Genomic DNA, 23,513 nt, shown 5'->3' with positions numbered 1-23,513 from the left:
GCAAGTGATTATGCGGCTCCTTCGTGGAGCAACGTCCAGGCTTCTCGTCAACGGCAGACTTACAGAACCTATACGGATTGAACGCTCAGTACGGCAGGGTTGCCCTTTGTCGGCGGTGCTTTATGCCATTGCGATGGAACCACTCATTTGCGGATTACGGCGCCGTTTGACAGGTATTCCACTCCAGGATCATATGTTCCGCTGCCGAGCTTACGCGGACGACTTGGCCCTCGTCGTACGTTCAGCGGCCGACGTACAAGCTGCGATGCAGTGGATTACCCGTTACAGTGCACGGGCAGGGAGCGCTCTTAACGTGGAAAAATCATGCGCCATGAAGATCGGCCGCGGCCTTCCCGCCGACAGCGTAGTCCCGTTTCAACTGGTGGACACCCTTCTTTGTCTCGGATTAGTGTACACACGAGACATTCGCCGCACCTCGGCGACCAGTTTTCGGGCGCTACTGCAACGCATCCGGGCCAACATACAAAATCACATACTACGCCCGCTGAATATGTGCCAGAGAGTCACCTTCGTCAATACCCATCTGGCAGCCCTGATACCCCATATAGCGCAGATTCTGCCCATCACTGCGACAATGGCGGCCAGATTACAGGCGGCTTTCGGCTATTTTATTTGTTCTGGACACATCTTGAAAGTCCAGTATGAAGCTCTCACCTTACCGAAGCGGGACGGTGGCCGCGATCTGGTTAATGTGAGAGCCAGGACTACGTCACTTTACACCAATACTATGCTCCGGTTATGGAAAAGTCAAAATGCTAGTTTTACTGGAATGTTGATCACCGAGCTCGCACCTGTTTCGAGACGCCCACCGACGTCTGTGGCACACATCCCACCTCCGATGTCACATATCGGCCGTTTCTTTTTGGAGTACAGCTTCATATGCACCAAGCTCCCCAGGACCAGGAAGACGACCACCTGCGACATCTATTGCCTTCTCCGAAAGTCTCCACCCCGCAACCCCGTCGAAACACGTCACCCCCAGGTTTCATGGCCTACAGTTTGGAAAACGATCCACCAACCATATCACACTACTGCCACCACCTCTATGTGGTACCTTCTCGTCATCGGCAAGTATACTACAAGACAGAAACTGCATCGCATCGCACTGGTGGACTCACCCCTGTACCTCAAGTGCAATGTCGAAGATACAGATATACATCGTTTTGAGTGTGGGCCAGCAGCAGCTGTCTGGACCGTCGTACAGAAGATTGTGACTTTCTACCTCCGAGTACCACCACATCACGTTTCTCCTACCATGATGATATATCCCGACACGACCTACTCTCCATCGGCTAAGTGGCACGCATTCACATGGATCAGTGACATGGCTGTCAACTACCTCTTCCGGGACGACATCGTCAATCGGGCGGACTTTTGGACACGCCTCCAAGTACATCACCACACCCTTCGCCAACATCAACGCTATCGGGCCACTTTCGCGGACTATTTACAGAGTATTTTCACCAGCCCGCCTCAAAGCTGGAATCTCAACGAACCGTGCCAGCCAAGACTGGACGATCCCACGGTCCCCTTTAATTGTCAACGATAGAATGCATTTTGTTCTGCTGGCGCGCCAAAGTGGAGCATGACGCCGAAAGTATTCCTATTTTATTTCACTTCTCTTTTCTCCTCCTCTTCTAAGTTTTTTTTTCCTTACACATTTTTATCCTTTTCACACATAGCTCTCTCTAAAAAGAATATATATATATATATATATATATATATATATATATATATATATATATATATATATATATATATACTGGGTTGCTGCTGATGGTCAGACTGTATACGCATATATGTTAACAAAAAATAAATAAATAAATAAATAAATAAAAAATAAAAAGGAGTTCGAGTCTCGGTCGGGAACACAGTTTTAATCTGCCAGAGAGTTTCAAGATATGTTCTGCTTACGACATCAGTAAGATAGTCACCATTCTCCACAGGGGAGATAAAGGTAGATTATTGAATATCCTTGAAGTAACAGAGATATATAATCATATGGCGAAAGACACAGTCAACGTCCTTAATGAATAGACAGAGTTATACATAAAATGTATATACAGAAATTTAACAATGTTTTAAGTAGGTACCGTGGTTCATGGTGTGGGTTCCTGTAGTCATGTCCTAGTTCATGAACCACGGGCAACGTATGAGTGGCCAAGTATGTGGCCCCGACAGTCGGGATACCAGTTACTTAGGAATAAGGCTGGGCATCTCGGACATATTCTGAGTCGTGGTCACCTTTGTGCTCATACGGCAAAGACTACCAAATCCACCGGTTACTCCCTCAGCCGTTAGGGGTAAAACCCAATGGGACTCGGGGCAAGTAAGGCTAGCAACCTGCTTCCCTGGTACTTTAAATATGATGCTGGCAATAATCAGAGCAAAATGCCTCGGACCTTTGAAGGTGACGGAGTCCCACCTGTAACTGACAAACCAGGGACTCCTAAGATACGACTTGGCAAACAAATGGTAATGAGATGGGGAGCTATTAATATCAATGGGGGCTACTCTGGGAAGAAGGTAGAGCTGGCAGAGGCTGCAAGTAAGATGGGGCTGGACGTTTTAGCTGTTAGTGACATTCGGGTAAGGGGTGAGAAAGAAGAGGAAGTGGGAGAATACAAAGTCTACCTGTCAGGAGTCAAAGCAGGAATAGCACAATGGGATGTAGGGCTTTACATTAGGAAAGAAATGGAACCCAGCGTAGTTGCAATAAGGTATGTAAACGAACGACTGATGTGGATAGATTTGACAGTGTCTAGCAAGAAAATTAGGATTGTGTCAGTATATTCGCATTGTGAAGGGACAGATCAAGATAAGATGGATAGTTTTTATGAGGCACTCAGTGATGTAGTTGTTAGAGCAAAGGACAAGGACAGTGTTCTGCTCATGGGTGATTTTAACGCCAGGATTGTAAATCGAACAGAAGGGTATGAAAAGGTTATGGGTAAATTTGGAGAGGATATGGAGGCCAACAGGAACGGGAAACAACTCTTGGATTTCTGTGCCAGTATGGGCTTAGTAATCACAGACTCCTTTTTTAAACATAAGAACATTCACCGGTATACTTGGGAAGGCAGGGGAACCAGATCTGTCATTGACTAGATAATAACAGATCAGGAATTCAGGAAGGCTGTGAGGGACACACGTGTATTCAGGGGATTCTCTGATGACAATGATCATTATTTAATCTGCAGTGAAATTGGGATTGTGAGGCCGAAAATGCAGGAGGTCAGGTCCATATGTAGGAGGATAAGAGTGGAGAAACTTCAGGATAAGGAAATCAGGCGCAAGTACATAACAGCGATCTCAGAAAGGTATCAGTTAGTTGAATGTAGTCAATTACAGTCATTGGAAAAGGAATGGACAAGGTACAGGGACACAGTACTAGAAGTGGCTAAAGAATGTCTTGGAACAGTAGTGTGTAAAAGTAGGATGAAGCAAACAGCTTGGTGGAATGATACAGTCAAGGCAGCCTGTAAAAGGAAAAAGAAGGCGTATCAAAAATGGCTACATACCAGAACCCAGGTAGATAGAGAAAGTTATGTTGAAGAAAGAAACGAAGCCAAACAGATAATTGCAGCATCGAAGAAGAAATCGTGGAAAGACTTTGGAAACAGGCTGGAGACTATGGGTCAAGCTGCTGGGAAACCATTCTGGAGTGTAATTAGCAGTCTTCGAAAGGGAGGTAAGAAGGAAATGACAAGTATTTTGGACAGGTCAGGAAAACTGCTGGTGAATCCTGTGGATGCCTTGGGCAGATGGAGGGAATATTTTGAAGAGTTGCTCAATGTAGGTGAAAATGCGATCAGTAATGTTTCAGATTTTGAGGTAGAATGGGATAGGAATGATGATGGAAATAGGATCACATTTGAGGAAGTGGAAAAAATGGTCAATAGATTGCAGTGCAATAAAGCGGCTGGGGTGGATGAAATTAAGTCGGAACTCATCAAATACAGTGGAATGTCAGGTCTTAAATGGCTACACAGGATAATTGAAATGGCCTGGGAGTCGGGACAGGTTCCATCAGACTGGACAAAAGCAGTAATCACACCAATCTTTAAACATGGAAACAGAAAAGATTGTAACAACTACAGAGGTATCTCTTTAAGCAGCGTTGTGGGTAAAATCTTCTCAGGTATTGTTGAAAGGAAAGTGCGAGTATTAGTTGGGGACCAATTGGATGAAAATCAGTGTGGGTTTAGGCCTCTTAGAGGTTGTCAGGACCAGATCTTTAGCTTACGGCAAATAATGGAGAAGTGTTATGAGTGGAACAGGGAATTGTATCTATGCTTTATAGATCTAGAAAAGGCATATGACCGGGTTCCTAGGAGGAAGTTTTTGTCTGTTCTACAAGATTATGGAATAGGAGGCAAACTTTTGCAAGCAATTAAAGGTCTTTACATGGATAGTCAGGCAGCAGTTAGAGTTGACGGTAAATTGAGTTCATGGTTCAGAGTAGTTTCAGGGGTAAGACAAGGCTGCAACCTGTCTCCACTGTTGTTCATATTATTTATGGATCATATGTCGAAAACAATAGACTGGCTGGGTGAGATTAAGATATGTGAACACAAAATAAGCAGTCTTGCATATGCGGATGACTTAGTTGTGATGGCAGATTCGATTGAAAGTTTGCAAAGTAATATTTCAGAGCTAGATCAGAAATGTAAGGACTATGGTATGAAGATTAGCATCTCCAAAACGAAAGTAATGTCAGTGGGAAAGAAATATAAACGCATTGAGTGCCAAATAGGAGGAACAAAGTTAGAACAGGTGGACGGTTTCAAGTACTTAGGATGCATATTCTCACAGGATGGCAACATAGTGAAAGAACTGGAAGCGAGGTGTAGCAAAGCTAATGCAGTGAGCGTTCAGCTACGATCTACTCTCTTCTGGAAGAAGGAAGTCAGTACCAAGACTAAGTTATCTGTGCACCGTTCAATCTTTCGACCAACTTTGTTGTATGGGAGCGGTAGCTGGGTGGATTCAGGTTACCTTATCAACAAGGTTGAGGTTACGGATATGAAAGTAGCTAGGATGATTGCAGGTACTAGTAGATGGGAACAATGGCAGGAGGGTGTCCACAATGAGGAAATCAAAGAAAGACTGGGAATGAACTCTATAGATGTAGCAGTCAGGGCGAACAGGCTTAGATGGTGGGGTCATGTTACACGCATGGGAGAAGCAAGGTTACCCAAGAGACTCATGGATTCAGCAGTAGAGGGTAGGAGGAGTCGGGGCAGAACGAGGAGAAGGTACCTGGATTCGGTTAAGAATGATTTTGGAGTAATAGGTGTAACATCAGAAGAGGCACCAATGTTAGCACTGAATAGGGGATCATGGAGGAATTGTATAAGGGGGGCTATGCTCCAGACCGAACGCTGAATGGCATAATCAGTCTTTAATGACGATGATGATGATTCTCTTTTCTCCTCCTCTTCTAAGTTTTTTTTCCTTACACATGTTTATCCTTTTCATGCATAGCTCTCTCTAAAAAAAATACTGGGTTTCTGCTGATGGTGAGACTGTATACGCACATATGTTAACAAAAAATAAATAAATAAATAAATAAAATATAAAAAAAAGAGTTCGAGTCTCGGTCGGGCACACAGTTTTAATCTGCCAGGAAGTTTCAAGATATGTTCTGTTTACGACATCAGTAAGATAATCACCATTCTCCACAGGGGAGATAAAGGTAGATTATTGAATATCCTGGAAGGAACAGAGATATATAATCATATGGCGAAAGACACAGTCAACGTCCTTAATGAATAGACAGAGTTATACATAAAATGTATATACAGAAATTTAACAATGTTTTAAGTAGGTACATTTAGGCTAGATGTTTATCAGTCTTTCTGCACATAAATTGGCTAAACATTGACAAGATACGTTGGTACGTCGAGTTGGTAATATCATTACCTAGTACATACGGATTTTATTAAATTTACATTTATCTTGCTGTATATGTCGACGGCCTGATTGGACGTGCGGTTCTAGGCGCTGCAGTCCGGAACCGCGGGACTGCTACGGTCGCAGGTTCGAATCCTGCCTCGGGCATGGATGTGTGTGATGTCGTTAGGTTAGTTAGGTTTACGTAGTTCTAAGTTCTAGGGGACTGATGACCTAAGGTATTAAGTCCCATAGTGCTCAGAGCCATTTGAACCATTTTTTTTTGTATATGTCGTTCGTAACAGACGTCAATAACTTTTGTCTTTCTGTATATTCTGTTCTGTCGTTATATGGTAATTGAGCTTAGGCGATAGGCAGTGTATGTAGTTAGTGCGTACCACATATCTATTTAGCCTCTACGTCCCCAGACGTACAAGGATGTCCGTACTATGAGACACTCTGTCCTGATGAGTACTTCGGTGTTTCCGAAGTGTGACAGTAGTCTCCGATACCAGCTGGAAATGTGGCTGAGACAAGTGACATTACACTTCGCACACAACTGATAACAAACAGTATCAGGTGATAATGCTTGCAGGTATTTGAAAGAAGTGGCTATTCCCATTACGTTTAGTTTTAACACATACATGCGACAATATGTGTACCGCAGATATAAGAAATTACTACAAGATAATAGATCCTATGGTGGTCACGTATGGATGGTTACGTACTGGGCTATAATCATATTTTTAAATGTTCACGACGCTACTATGTTCCTAGATCTAAAAAATTATGACAGTTATGAAGGTTTAATGCCTGACAGGAAAGTCATTTAATGTAGACATGCTTGGCACGTAATCTATTTTGTACCTTATTGTATACAAATTATTTTTGTCTAATAGACATAATTATGTATGGATTTGTTGTTTATCTTCTGTATCAGAAGCCATTGATGGTGGGCTGATTGCCCGAATATTGGTTCTCGCAAGTAAATAATTCAGGAGAGCAGCTCATGGTGTACAACAAAATGTCCTTTATGAAATAACTACAGAGTGCAGACCAAGCAGCATACTATATGTTTCGAATGTATTTTTGTTTACTATATTACTCAGAAAACAGTTTAATCACATTTTGTTAACAGTAGTCATTATTCCTGTTATCTGGTATATTATCGTCTATAGTTCCCGTGCTTCGAATAATTTCTCCGAATGCAACAGATGGATACAAGTTACGTAGGGTTCTGACAACATCATGGTTATGTTGGTTGTTGCATACGGCAGTGAGGTCTTTATTTATATCACATTTTTACATGTTTGTGGATGGTAGCATATGTCTTGCTGTGTTAGTATTTCCATGGTTCGTAATTGTGACCTCTCGTTATGATTTGTATTGAGTCAGTTTTACCTTTAGGCGCAAAAGTATGGCAACATGCTGCCCATTTACATGGTTCTTTAAGTTTCGCTTTTCTTTTAGACGAATAAGTGATTTTTTACTGAACAATGGACAGTCTTTCTCTCCTCCGCTTAGAAACCACATACACACCACACACACACACACACACACACACACACACATGTGGAGGAAGCACTGGTCAAGGACATACACACACACACACACACACACACACACACACATGAGGAGGAAGCACTGGTCCAGGAGATATGATATCAGTTTGTGCTTAAAAGTGATTTAATTATTACTAGACTCTTTGTAGCACTAGGTGTCAAAGGTTTTGATGTTAAGTACCTCGTTGCTTTTTGTGCCGCACTCATTGATAGGGGACAGTGTAAACCATTTTTACATCTACGTGTACATCCATAATCAGCCATCCACTGTGAAGTGTATGACAGAGGGTACTTCCCATTGTACCAATTATTAGGGCCTCATCCCGTTACATTCGCGAATGCAGCGCTGGATTAATTACTGTTTGAACGTCTCTGCACCCGCTGTAATCACTCTCATCTTGTTCTCAAGACCCCTACGTTTTTGAAACGTAGTGAGTATATTCCTAGGTTCCCAGTTGTGGGAAATTGGCAAACAGGTTTTCTCGAGATAATTTCAAGTCTACCATCAAGTGTCTGCCAGTTCAATCTCTTCAACACTGTGACACTTCGCCACGGGTCAGACAAACATGTGACTATTCGCAGATATGTGAGCATTTGTGAGGTCTTCTCTATGTACGCTCAATATCCCATGTTGGTCCTATTTGGTATGGGTCGCACACATTTAAGAACTATTCTAGGGTGGTTCGCACGAGAGATTTGTAGGCAGTCACCTTTGTACACTGGTTGCATTTCCCCAGCATTCTAAAAGCGAACCGTAGGAAATGCAGAAATGTTCAACTGAATTCAGGAATCCAGAGATACAACTCACTTAGGAATGAAATGACAGGCAGTGCAGGGCAGCTAAGACGAAATGGCTGTATGAAAAATGTGAAGAAATCAGAAAAGAAATGACTGTCGGAAAGACTGACTCAGAAAGTAGAAAAGTCAAAACAACCTTCGGTGAAATTAAAAGCAAGGGGAAGACTTGTCTGATGTGATAGCAGAAGAAACAGGAGTAGATACAGAACAGATAGGGGATCCAGTATTAGAATCAGCATTTAAAAGACCTTTGGACGGCTTTAGATCAAATGTAGCAGAATGGATAGATAACATGTTCTAAATTCTGAGGTAAATAGGGGTAAGCTATAGGAAGAGGCTGGTAATACACAACATGTACAAGAGCTCACAGGGCATTATAAGAGTGGAAGACCAAGATCGAAGTTCTCGGATTAAAAAGGGAGTATGACAGGGATGTAGACTTTCACCCCTATTGTTCAATCTATACATCGAAGAGGCAATGATTAACATAAAAGAAAGGTTCAGGAGTGGAATTAAAGTCCAAGGTGAAAGGATATCAATGATAGGATTCGCTGGTGACATTGATATCCCCTGCGAAAGTGATGAAGAATTACAAGATCCGGTGAATGGAATGAACAGTCTAACGAGTACAGAATCTGGACTGTAAGTAAATCGAAGAAAGACGAAAGTAATGAGAAGTAGCAGAAGCGAGAACAGACAGAAAGTTAACATTAGGACTGATGGTCACGAAGTAGATGAAGTTAAGGAATTTTGTTACCTAGTCAGAAAAATAACCAATGACGGACGGAGGGAGGAGGATATCAAAAGGAAGAAGGGCCTTGCTGGCTAAGTGAAGTCTACTATTACCTATTTCGTAATATCTGACCTCTGACTTTGAGCTCATATCCTGGTCACATCGCTTGACGAACATCGATGCATTATACATTCCCGAAATTGTGAAATATCTACTTTTATTTGGTTTATGAATATTACATTTTATTTGAAAATGGGGTGACATACCAGTAATATGTAAGAGAAAGCGCGCTTTGTCGATCAGTTTTTGGCGAGTAACAAATTTGTGGATTGCACGTGCTTACTTTGAGGCACAAAAAGAAAATAGCGCGAGCAGTTCCTTATCACAGTCGGTAAAGTGAACTTCTTAATGTCTCGGTATTAGTGAAAGTACAGTGAAGCGAATTTTGAGAGAATATAGAGAAACTTCAGGTCTTGTATTATCAAAAAAGAGTTGTTGCAGGCGACGAAATTTTGTTGGGCACGATTACACAAGGAGTCATGAGAATCAAAATCCATGAAACCAAATACACAACTTCTACGTGAAAAATCAGTTTCCAACAGTGTCAGCCGTATTGGAAAACTGAAAACTGAGATGGAAAGTTTTCCTGAAATGAGTAAAACAACCCCTTGGGGTGATATTCGAAAGTTGGGCTTCAGATACAAAAAGTTCAACAGAAAACCTGTGGTAATGGAAAGTAACCAAGTAGCAGGAAAAAGGGACTTGTTCTTGCGGGAATTAAGACAGTTGCGCAACACTGGATGGACTATTTGTTATACTGATGACAGTTGGTGCTGTGCAGGAACAAGAAATGCCTTGTGCATCAGAAAACATACGAGAAAGTGATCAAGAGTGGATTGGCTGGAAAGGAGGGATTCAAACACAGTCCGGTTCTGGAAAAAGGATTATAGTGTGCCACATTGGGAACAAAAATGGGTTTGCCCAAAATTCTGGCTTATGTTTTATTGGCTAAAAAGGAGGTGCAAATTATCATTCTGAAATGAATTTCAGACACTACGAAGAGTGGTTTAGGAGCGTCCTCGAAAAGTTACCAAACAGATCTGCTATTGTTTTAGATCAGGCTCCATATCACACAATGACAAATTCAGTATCACGAAATCCATCTAGGAAATGGAGAAAGGATTCTATTATTTTACGAATGGAAAGCAGTAATGAGAGCTTCTATCTAATGCCCCATCATATTAGGAATTCACTAAAGCTGGTCTACTGCAAGACGCACGACTGCACTTCAGATGCAGGAATAGCTGTCTGAATGTGTACTGCGACCAGTGAACAAGGGAATTAAACTTCTGTGGTTACCTGTAGCGCACTGCTAGTTGAACACCATTGAACGTATTTCGGCATTTGTAGCAAAGGAGAATTTTAAAATATATGATACTTTACAGTTGTTTCGCTCCGCTCTGGAAAGAATTCACCATAGTGTCTGGAGTAATTCAGTGAGTCATGTATACAAACATGAAAACAGTTGTGCACAAAGAGCCCATTGTCTTGACATAGCAATAGAACCGTTGCTGATCCCAGCAGACGACTGCAATAGCAGCAGCGAAACCTGAGCCAGCAGCGAAAGCTGTTAAGGTAGGTTCCATTTCAGTCGTTAGTGCAGAGTTCATTCGAGCTAATCGACTTTTCCATTCACTGTTGAAATGTGCTACACAAATGTTCATTTATTGTGCACTGCTTGCATATCGAACATTAATTTGCAATTTCCATATTATTTCCCTCTCCTCGCAACAAAAAGGGACGGTGGCAATGCTGTGCTACAATGCGACTACGAAGTTGTCGTTCTTTGCTGATGAACAGCATTTTAACAGTGGCTGCGCGCTGGTGTGACAACCACGATCCACCACAGCCTCCCATAAGTTCCAGCTACTAACACAATGGTTTTGGAAACTCTTAACTAACAAACACGAGGAGTATTCATTAGTAAAGGCACATGACGTAACTATCAAAAGTTCAAACTTAACACCAGTGTCTTCTCCGTTGCAATAGCTATAACGGTAAACGCAATCGCAACGTCCTGCGTTTGACGTTATAGCGATGAAATGAGTTAGCAGAAAACAACGAAAATCCCGCCTGTAAATAGAACAGGGTTGTATCTTTAAGCTGTGCAAAGGAAATTTATCACCTAATTACGAAATCATTTTCATGCGTCCTTAAGGTTGACACTCGCCGAAAAGGCTAGAAAAATAGCGGTTAAATTTTATCACGGATGTCGCCTACATTTCAGCTAAGATGTAATATTCAAACACTAAATCCTACGCTTCCAGCAAGGTATAACATATCGATGTTCGTAATGCAATATGAGCGGATGAAATGGGCAATAATATCAAGCATAGGCCCTAATTTGAGGAAGATGTTTCCGAGAATGTGCGTTCGGAGCACAGAATTGTATGGTAATGAAGCATGGACTGTGGGAAAACCGGAACAGAAGAGGATGGAAGCTTTTGAGATATGGTGCTACAGACGAACGTTGAAAATTATCACAGAATCGGAGACGAAAGGAATATGCGGGAAACACTGGTAAGGAGATGGGAAAGGATGATAGGACATCTGTTAAGACATGAAGGAATGACTTCTATGGCAGTGGAGAGAGCTGTAAAGGGCAAAAACTGTAGAGGAAGACAGAGGCAGGAATACATCCAGCAAACAATTGATAAAATAGGTTGCAAAGGCTACTCAGAGATGGAGAGGTTGGCATAGGAGAGAAATTCGTGGCGGGCTGCATCGAACCAATTAGAAGACTGATGACTTTCATTAAAAAATAGCATGTCGCCGTCCAGTTAATATTATAACTCCCCCTGTACGACCGAAAAGAAGAGTTACATTGGCAAACTAAATTATTTGAGAATGAAGATATATGTGGACTCATATGCCGCTGTAGGGATAACTGGCTCATAATTTGTAATTCGCGGCCGCGTATATATTAATTATTATAGCCGCACCAATTTTATTCGCGCTTACACATCGCACATCGTAATGAAATAATAGCTACAGACTCTGGAAAAGTTTGCTACCGTTAACAGCGATCTACATGAGATGTAGAAAACGGTTAATGGTTATCCGTCGACAAGCCGTTATTCCTGAAGCCGTTACAAGTACTTACAGGATTCTTCAGCTGTGATAATGGTCATCATTCTCTTAAAATAAACACAGTGCACTATTTCCAGTTAATGCAATTATTATGAATTATGAACTACAAATGCTTACAGCAACGGCCAAGGCAGGAGAGAGTAGGCTAACTGAAACAGAAGAAAGAAAAGGAATGTATAGAAACAAATGATGAACAACTTACAAAAATTCAGAGAAAACATTCTGTTGATTTCTATCGGAATTAAACCTTTAAGAATCCTTTGATATACATAGCAAAAGAAATCGGTGTATAGTTACACCCCCCCCCCCTCCAGACGAGGGATTTTCTTTATGAAATTACTCGGTGGAACAAATGTTCCTTTCAGTTTCTAGGAGTCTTTAATTATATGTTAACTGAAGAGACTAAAATGGAGTGGAATTCACTCCATTTGAGAAAACAGTACCGAGAACAACCACCTCTGGCCGTAGTAACGGCCTTGATACGCCTGGGCACGGAGTCAAACAGAGCTTGGATGGCGTGTACAGGTACAGCTGCCCATGCAGCTACATACGATACAACAGTTCATCAAGAGTAGTGACTGGCGTATTGTGACCAGCCAGTTGCTCGGCCACCATTGACCAGACGTTTTGAATTGGTGAGAGATCTGGAGAATGTGCTGGACAGGGCAGAAATCGAACATTTTCTGTATCCAGAAAGGCCCGTACAGGAGCTGCAACATGCGGTCGCGCATTATCCTGCTGAAATTTAGGGTTTCGCAGGGATCGAATGAAGGGTAGAGCCACGGGCCATAACACATCTGAAATGTAACGTCCACTGTTCAAAGTGCCGTCAATGCGAATAAGAAGTACCCGAGACGTGTAACCAATGGCACCCCACACCATCACGCCGGGTGATATGCCAGTATGGCATACACGCTTCCAATGTGCGTTCACCGCGATGTCACCAAACACGAATGCGATCATCATGATGCTGTAAACAGAACCTGGATTCATCCGAAAAAGTGACGTTTGGCCATCCGTGCACCCTGGTTTGTCATTGAGTACACAATCGCAGGCGCTCCTGTCTATGATGCAGCGTCAAGGGTAACCGCAGCCATGGTCTCCGAGCTGATAGTCCATGCTGCTGAAAACGTCGTCGAACTGTTCGTGCAGATGGTTGTTGTTTGGAAACGTCCCCATCTGTTGACTCAGGGATCAAGACGTGGCTACACGATCCATTACAGACATGCGGATAAGATGCCTGTCATCTGCTAGTGATATGAGGCCGTTGGGATCCAGCACGGCGTTCCGTATTACCCTCCTGATCCCACCGATTCCATATTCTGCTAACAGTCATTGTATCTCGACCAACGCGAGCCGTAATGTTGCGATACGATAAACCGCAATCGTGATAGGCTACAATCCGACGTTTATCAAAGTCGGAAACGTGATGGTACGCATATCTCTTCCTTATACGAGGCATCACAACGCTGGTCAACTGCTATTTGTGTATGAGAAATCGGTTGGAAACGTTCCTCATGTCAGCACGTTGTAGGTGTCGCCACCGGAGCGAACCTTGTGTGAATGCTCTGAGAAGCTAATCATTTGCATATCACAGGATCTTCTTCCTGTCGGTTAAAATTCGCGTCTGTAGCACGTCATCTTCGTGGTTAAAAATGGCTCTGAGCACTATGGGACTTAACTTCTGAGGTCATCAGTCCCCTAGAACTTAGAACTACTTAAACCTAACCAACCTAAGGACATCACACACATCCATGCCCGAGGCAGGATTCGAACCTGCGACCGTAGCGGTCGCTCGGTTCCTGACTGTAGCGCCTAGAACCGCTCGGCCACTCCGGCTGGCCATCTTCGTGATGTAGCAATTGTAATGGCCAGTAGTGAATTTAACACAGCGGACAATTCTTTAAATCATTTAGGTTATACTGGTTAGTTTTAGTCTCAAGTCTCTATTTATATTTAGCGTATTCCTGTACTTATTTCTTACAAAAGGAATGTTGAAATGATACGTTCACATATGCAGGTTGGTTTGTTGTGAAAATGTTTATTCACAGTGAATTATTAACTTCTGTAGTTGTAAAGGTATTGAAATTATTGTAGTGTCATTGGATGTGGTCTCATTTTTCTGTGACTCCTAATGTATTCTGATTTGCATTAATACTCGCTTGTTAATTATTATAGACTTTCAAGGAGCTGCAAGTTGTCACCTTTAAGCTTCTCCGACACTCCACCATTTGTTAGAGCATTGTGTACTGCACAAATGCCACGCGAGTGGCAGCCTTCCAAATTTCCAGCGTTGGGATTTTCTCTTTTCAGGTGACGCTGCTCCTCTTGAAACGTCCCCTTAGAACAATTTATACACGACTGTGCTTAACCTGATACACAATATTATTTAGCGCAACGCAATCTGACTATCAAAAATCCCTGCAAAAGAATGGCCCTGAGTAACATTAAACTATACCTTTCAGAAATCACTTACCTCACAAAAATCTTCGTTGCTCGAACTACTGCAATACAGCGAGTGCCACTACTGCCAGCTAAATAAAAGATACAAACTACGGAAGGCACTAACTACTGATAGTCTTAGCAAATGAAAGATTCTAATAGAGAACAAACAATGTATTTACCTCAAGATTCATAATATATACAGCAGTTCATGACATTTTTCAAAACTCCGCCCTCTCTCTCCCCACATCCACCACTGCTGGCGGCTCACCTCCAACTGCGCAACGCTACGCGCTGTTCACATCCAGCTATAGCAGTTCATGACAACAATGGCAGACAACAATGCAAACTAGCCACAGACTGCACAGAGCACAGCCAGTGATTTTCATACAGAGCGCTACGTGGCATTACCCATATAAAAATCTAAACAGCCTACTTACATAGCCCCCATAATGGCCCTGAGTAACATTAAACTATACCTTTCAGAAATCACTTACCTCACAAAAATCTTCGTTGCTCGAACTACTGCAATACAGCGAGTGCCACTACTGCCAGCTAAATAAAAGATACAAACTACGGAAGGCACTAACTACTGATAGTCTTAGCAAATGAAAGATTCTAATAGAGAACAAACAATGTATTTACCTCAAGATTCATAATATATACAGCAGTTCATGACATTTTTCAAAACTCCGCCATCTCTCTCCCCACATCCACCACTGCTGGCGGCTCACCTCCAACTGCGCAACGCTACGCGCTGTTCACATCCAGCTATAGCAGTTCATGACAACAATGGCAGACAACAATGCAAACTAGCCACAGACTGCACACAGCACAGCCAGTGATTTTCATACAGAGCGCTACGTGGCATTACCCATATAAAAATCTAAACAGCCTACTTACACTCTCTGCATGTGGCTGGAACCGGTCAACTAGGCAGGCTGGCCGCGGCGCGCCCTGTGTCTTGGGACCGCTAGCCTTCAGCCGTACAACACATTCATCTCTCCTCCGTACGAGGCCTGTGTGGATCAATAACCCGCCCACATACTCGTTACACTCCTTCAGTTAATGTGGCACATTAGGTCGCTAATCTGTCACATTAAGTCACACAAAATATGCCATACTTACATAACATAATAAATACGTACGTAACAGATTGTACTTGTTTGTCACAACTGTAACGTAAGTACTTTTTGGTGGTATATGAGACAGCATGTACCTCAAAGGATATGTGATATTATCAGCTTAAATCTTATTAACACAACACAAATTATAAAATTATGGCTTATTAATTGAATGCCAAAATAAACACAAATATTTAAATAAATTCTCGTGTCAGCCTCATCTTCTAAAAAGCTTTTAGTGCTTTTGTGCTGATCTGACAGCACTTTTTTCCCTTGACCAAATCGCAGAAATTCACTAACACAGACACAACACACAATCGGTGTTATGGAGTCGAAGTTTAGATGGTTCGCAGTCTAGCCGCCTCTGCCGAATTTCATGATGCCTTTGGTCATGTAATGTACCGAAACGTGCATCAGTCCACAGTCACCGTCAGCGCTGAAGGACGATACCTGTCGAAATACGAATGCGGTATAGTTACGAATAATCATGGAACTTCCAGAATCCTTATAGATTAGGTTCTAAACGCGTTACCCAATGGAATCGATATATTCAGACAGGATAGGCAAAAGACTTGATTCAGCTTGACATTTTAAACACCCGCCCATGTTCCCACGTCTCTCGTTGTATGAGATTTGTTCGACACCATAAGTTAACCAATATTTTATTATTCCACTACAATTTTACCACGTCTTATTAGAAACTTTCAAAGTAATTGTATCCTGTGCAGAAATCGCGCATTTAGTTTTTCATTTTAAATTAGAGCATTGCTGGATCATAATTCATCAAAATCTTACTTGCATAATAATGCACTCATTCAGTTAACTGCAACAGTTACTTACTTAAATCTATAAGAAACCCTTCCAAAATAGTATGTATTATGGACTTACTCAACGAAATATACCCCAAAACTTTACTTTTCACCCAAACACAAGTTCCACTGCCACAAGCAATTAAAATTTTACTGAGGTCTGATGACTTCCAAACACCAAATTTTGTGTGAACAATAATTATAGATAAATAACACATATTACACGAGAAACCCATCCAAAATGCTACAAGTAACACATAAATAATCCCTTTACATTTCACTCCAAATCTTACATAGAGAGCAATTTATATTCTTTAATACGTAATTAACAAAATTAATTATCTTTTGCTGACCTCCGTGAATCAAGAGTCGCGCAGCCAATGTGGATACTCTCTTTGCATTAAGCTGTGCGTCCATACATCTTACATATATCTTGAATTCACCATTTTTACCCTTTACACAAGTAATTGATCCTCCAAAATTCTTGTATATCACACATGAAATTATAATTACATACAGACATATCAATACAAGTCGTGTTCTTCATTCACTATGGGCAACTGCAACCATCGCCTCTTATAACAATTTTCTCGCAAGTGTGAGATTATTCTGAATCTTGAATCTCACTTTTGCCACTTTTTCACGTAGTCAAATTCGAGCCCTCTTTCCTACTTCACCAACAGACTCTTACAGTTACTGATAACATTTGTGACCACAGCTCCAACAACATTTTTAGATCCGAGAAACGCAGACTTTCCTTCTGTATCAACATCGTTTGTTTCACTCACACGCTGCACGTTTTTAATGTAACCCCTGTCTAATGATTGCGCCCTGAAATGATCATTTTGAACGTCCCTTCCTTTTTCCTCCATATTTATGGTACACATTGTAATTTCTGAACAACTCTCAGTCTCATTATCCATACTTACATTCTCCTTATCTACCTGCAACTCAACTGTAGGATTTAAATCATCCTCAGTACCAGTCGTTCCATCATCCTTGTAAACATCAAATATACCGTTCGCTTTCCTCCGAATTAACGATATCAGTAGCTGCAACATTCTCACAGTTAAACCACCCAACTTAAAGCTTCGTCTCGCTTAAGCAAATCCTTGCTTATTTCCGCCGAATCATTGCAAACTCTATAACATTAACTCCATTAACACTAGACGATAACCCATATGATTCATTTCTTAAAACGTCCATTATATCCGTCGACACACTGCAGAAATCACCACCAATAACTCCGTCAACCTCCGCCGATACACCATATATATATTCTCATTAGAATTCACAGTGCACTTGAATTCCGCCAGACTTGGATCTAACCGTTTCTCCTTTACATTTTCTCACCTATCAGACGCCTCAACCACTTCATGCTTTAACGTACCGTCTAACAGATGTTCCCATTCATCCTTCAAAGTCCACTTAAAATTCATGTATTCATCAAAAGACATTGTTTCACTTCCAGCAACAGAAATAAAAGCACAAATTCCTTCCGCAGAGATACTTAAATCAGCAGTTTCAACTTTCGCAACTTCAACACCGATAACATAATCTTCACCTGCCTTTAGCAACAAATCACGCCAATACTAATAAAATTCATCACCAGCTGACGAGACTATTACTACGCCGTCTTCGCTACTACCTTCACATACCTCAGTCAGTACACCACTAAGATCTTCTCCAACAGACGAGAAGACTACAGTTTCGCCGCCTTCACTTGTAGCTTCGTTTACTTCCGCCGATCAAAATCATCTACATTACTTTCACCTAAATTTTTATAAATATTGCTACTGACTAGTGCCTCATCAGAATTAGTCACACATTCCACCTCCACTAAATTCAGCCTTTCTTCTGATCACGGAATTTCCCACCAAACACATATTCATTCCATCATTCACTTCCCTTTCACAAAATACAATTTTCAGCCAGATATCCTCATTATCAAATTTCTCTACACATTTTGCAACCATTCATGCGCCCTCTTTATGCGTGTGCTGCTTAAAATAATTGTCCATTGTATTCTTACTTGTTATAAACCCCATCTCCAATATTTGAGCCTTCTTTGCCGAATTTTCGACGCCTTCAGAATTTATAAAATAACTTGTCCTTTTGAAGGCCAGTTTATTTTGCCATCTTCGGAGCTGAGATGCTGCGATCTCTAATTTCCCGACCTCGTATTCTGATGTTACATTTCGTGAGGCTCCTTCCCCTCAAATCTTCGATCCCGATTTTGACTTTCGTTATGAAAACTGCAATTCCCATTTCCCCCGTGAAAATTATTGTTACGGTGCTAACTAGCTTGGTTAGTATTATAATCCCCATTCTGGTACCCATTTCCTTCTGGTGTTCCCATATCGTGGCTTGAATTTCAACGCCTGTTCGAGTTTCTCAATAAAATCTAAAAACTTTTCAATGGAACTTGTAGGACTGTGGACAAGATCCCATTGTAAAAATTCCAGTACTCGTCTCCAGAGCATCGTAATCTACGTGAACACTCCCAGTGAACGATTTATATGCGTCAGCTTAGCAAGTTCACTCACAAAAAAATCCTGCATCGACCCACTTCCTTGTTTAAAACTTCGTCCGTTTAAGAACTCATTCTGAAGTTGCACTTTCTTCGCTTCACTCTAAAATTAATCCTGGAAACCACTTTCAAACCTTTCAAAGATAATAAATTAAGGACTCATTAAATTTGTCCATGATTCTGCGTTGCCCTAAAAATGTCTTTCCATAAATTAACTTTTTGCTTCTTCCGCTGTTCCTCGCACAAAACCATCTCTAAATAAAGCAAGAAAATCAACTGGATGGTATTTTCCATCATCTGCAAAACACTTTGTCGTTCCTGAACTAATTTATCTAACGCCTATCACAGTAGTAACCTGATACGCTGATCCTGCTGCACATATTCTGTAATTAATACGGCTTCAGAGTGTTGTGTTCTTGAGCATCTGTTACTCACATTCTGCTACTCTATCTTACAAACTGTTAACAGAGTTATTCGTCACGTACTGAAGCGCGTTTTCCGTCTACACACAAATTTTCGCTTGTCCGCGAAATCTTTTTCCACTGTGTCGACTATTTCTTTAACCATGCCAACCTCTTCAGAAATTTTACCTACATCTGCTCTTACAGCTTCTAATTTTGAATCTATCATCCCTCCTATATCGCATTTTTCTTCAAATCAGCTTTTACACTTTCTGCTACACTTGTCTCTACTGCACTCATCTCTGTTTTTGTTGAACATATGTCTGTACCTAATACCCACATTTTAGATTTAAAGTTTGTCAGAATTTCTCTTAACCGTGCCATTGAATCACTCGCAATTACATCTTACATCTCCTTTCTCTAATTTCCAACTATCTGGTTCATTAATATCGTCCCTATCAACATCACCACCTTCAGATTTTGGACTAACTGGCACATTAACACTATCTGAACCACAATCTGAACCACACTTGTTGGGTGATTGGTTAATTGCTGAAAGCTCCATCACTGGCAATGACGCTGCGGGTTCACACATTTTAAACCTATCGACACAACTTCTTAACTTATCTGCCATGCTGGCTGCTTCTACTATACTGCTGCTGTCCGAAGTGCCGATGCTGCCACAACCGACTCTCAAAGTCGCCGCTGTTAGTCTGTGTTGTCATGGACGCTACTGCTGGTGTCCCGCCGTTGCGGTCTCCGCTGCTATTGGCAGACCCGAACTAAGCACCCGTTTGGATAGCCTTCTTCTTCTTTCTTGAAGTCTCGCGGTTAACTTATACATCTACATCTGTATCAATACTCCGCAAGCCACCTGACGGTGTGTAGCGGAGGGTACCTTGGGTACTTCTATCGGTTCTCCCTTCTATTCCAGTCTCGTATTGTTCGTGGAAAGAAAGATTGTCGGTATGCCTCTGTGTGGGCTCTAATCTCTCTGATTTTATCCTCATGGTCTCTTCGCGAGATATACGTAGGAGGGAGCAATATACTGCTTGACTCCTCGGTGAAGGTATGTTCTCGAAACTTCTGCAAAAACCCGTACCGAGCTACAGAGCGTCTCTCTTGCAGAGTCTACCACTGGAGTTTACCTATCATCTCCGTAAAGCTTTCGTGATTACTAGATGATCCTGTAACGAAGCGCGCTGCTCTCCGTTGGATCTTCTCTATCTCTTCTATCAACCCTATCTGGTACGGATCCCACACCGGCGAGCCGTATTCGAGCAGTGGGCGAACAAGTGTACTGTAACCTACTTCCTTTGTTTCCGGACTGCATTTCCTTAGGATTCTTCCAATGAATCTCAATCTGGCATCTGCTTTACCTACGATTACTTTTATATGGTCATTCCACTTTAATTCACTCCTTATGCTTACTCCCAGATAATTTGTGGAATTAACTGCTTCCAGTTGCTGACGTGCTATATTGTAGCTAAATGATAAAGCATCTTTCTTTCTATGTGTTCGCAGCACATTACACTTGTCTACATTGAGATTCAATTGCCATTCCCTGCACCATGCGTCAATTCTTTGCAGATCCTCCTGCATTTCAGTACAATTTTCCATTGTTACAACCTCTCGATACAATACAGCATCATCCGCAAAAAGCCTCAGTGAACTTCCGATGTTATCCACAAGGTAATATATATGAATAGCAACGGTCCGACGACACTCCCCTGCGGCACACCTGAAATCACTCTTACTTCCATTGAGAATGACATGCTGCGTTCTCTTATCTAGGAACTCTTCAAGCCAATTACACAATTGGTCTGATAGTCCATATGCTCTTACGTTGTTTATTAGACGACTATGGGGAACTGTATCAAACGCCTTGCGAAGTCAAGAAACACGGCATCTACCCGGGAACTTGTGTCTATGGCCCTCTGAGTCTCGTGGACGAATAGAGCGAGCTGGGTTTCACACGATCGTCTTTTTCGAAACCCGTGCTGATTCCTACAGAGCAGATTTCTAGTCTCCAGAAAAGTCATTATAATCGAACATAATACGTGTTCCAAAATTCTACAACTGATCGACGTTAGAGTTCTGTACATCTGTTCGACGTTCCTTCTTGAAAACGGGGGTGACCTGTGCCCTTTTACTATCTTTTGTAACGCTACGCTTTTCTAGAGACCAACGGTACATCGCTGCAAGAGGCAAGGGGGGGGGGCAGTTCCTTCTCGTACTGTGTGTAAAATCAGGTCCAGCGGCCTTTCCTTTTTTGAGCGATATTAATTGTTTTTCCATCCCTCTGTCATCTATTTCGATATCTACCATTTTGTCATCTGTGCGACAATCTAGAGAAGGAACTATAGTGTAGTCTTCTTATGTGAAACAGCTTTGGAAAAAGACATTTAATATTTCGGTCTTTAGTCTGTCATGCTCTGTTTCTGTGCCATTTTGGTCACAGAGTGTCTGGACATTTTGTTTTGATCCAACTACCGCTTTGACATAGGAACAAAATTTCTTAGCATTTTCTGCCAAGTCAGTATACAGAACTTTACTTTCGAATTCGTTGAACGCCTCTCCCATAGCCTTCCTCACACTACATTTCGCTTCGTGTAATTTTTGTTTGTCTGCAAGGCTTTGGCTATGTTTATGTTTGCTGTGAAGTTCACTTTTCTTCTGTAGTAGTTTTCTAACTCGGTTGTTGTACCACGGTGGCTCTTTTCTATCTCTTATGATCTTGCTTGGCACATACTCATCTCATGAATATTGTACGATGGTTTAGAACTTTGTCCACCGATCCTCAAAACTATCTGTAATGGAGATAAAACTTGTGTTGAGCCGTCAAGTATTCTGAAATCTGCTTTTTGTCACTTTTGCTAAACAGAAAAATCTTCCTATCTTTTTTAATATATCTATTTACGGCTGAAATCACCGATGCTGTAACCGCTTTATGATCGCTGATTCTCTGTTATGCGTAAACTGTTTCAAACAGTTCGGGTCTCTTTGTCACCAGAAGGTCTAATATGTTATCGCCACGAGTCGTTTCTCTGTTTAACTGCTCAAGGTAGTTTTCAGAAAATGCACTTAAAAAATGTCACTGGATTCTTTGTCACTGCCACCCGTTATAAACATTTGAGTCTCCCAGTCTACATCTGGTAAATTAAAATCTCCACCAACAGCTATAACACTGCCGGGAAACCTATTCGTAATATTTTCCAAATTTTCGTTCAGGTGTTCTGCCACAACAACTCCTGAGCCAGAGGGCGTATAGAGACATCCAATTACCATGTTTGAGCCTTCTTTAACCGTGACCTTCACCCAAATTATTTCACATTTCGGATCTCCGTCAATTTCCTTCAATACTATTGCAATTTTTATCGCTATAAACACGCCTCCCCCTTCACTGTCCAGCCTGTCTCTGCGGTATACATTTCAATTTGAGTTCAGAATTTCATTACTGTTTACATCTGGTTTCACCCGACTTTCCGTCCCTAGAACTATTTGGGCATTGTGCCGTTTATTAATGAGAGCAGTTCTGGGACCTTTCTACAGACGCTCCTAAAGTTTACTATCACCGTATTAATATTGTCATTCCCTGTTGCGTTTTGCCTACTGCTACCTTGTCGCGTCTCAGGAGGCGTCTTCTCTGGCCTAGGGAGGGAATTCTCTAACCTAAAAAACCCACATGTGCACTCCACATGTACTCCGCTTCCCTTGTAGCCGCTTCCTGTGTGTAGTGTACACCTGACCCATTAAGGGGGACCCTACATTTCTCCACCCGATAGTGGAGGTCGAGAAATTTGCACCTCAGATCGCAGAAGCGTCAGAGCCTCTGATTTAAGCCTTCCACTCTGCTCCAAACCAGAGGACCGCGATTGGTTCTGGGAACGACATTACAAATAGTTAGCTCAGATTCCATCCCGTGAGCGAGGCTTTCCGCCTTCACCAACTCCACCAACCGATGTACGAACTGAGGATGACCTCTGAACCCAGACGACAGGAGTCATTGGTGCCGACATGAGCAACAATTTGCAGTCGGTTGCACCCA

The sequence above is a fragment of the Schistocerca cancellata genome, chromosome 3, assembly GCF_023864275.1.
Source record: "Schistocerca cancellata isolate TAMUIC-IGC-003103 chromosome 3, iqSchCanc2.1, whole genome shotgun sequence".
NCBI lineage: Eukaryota > Metazoa > Arthropoda > Insecta > Orthoptera > Acrididae > Schistocerca > Schistocerca cancellata.
Note: the sequence above shows the minus strand (reverse complement) of the source record.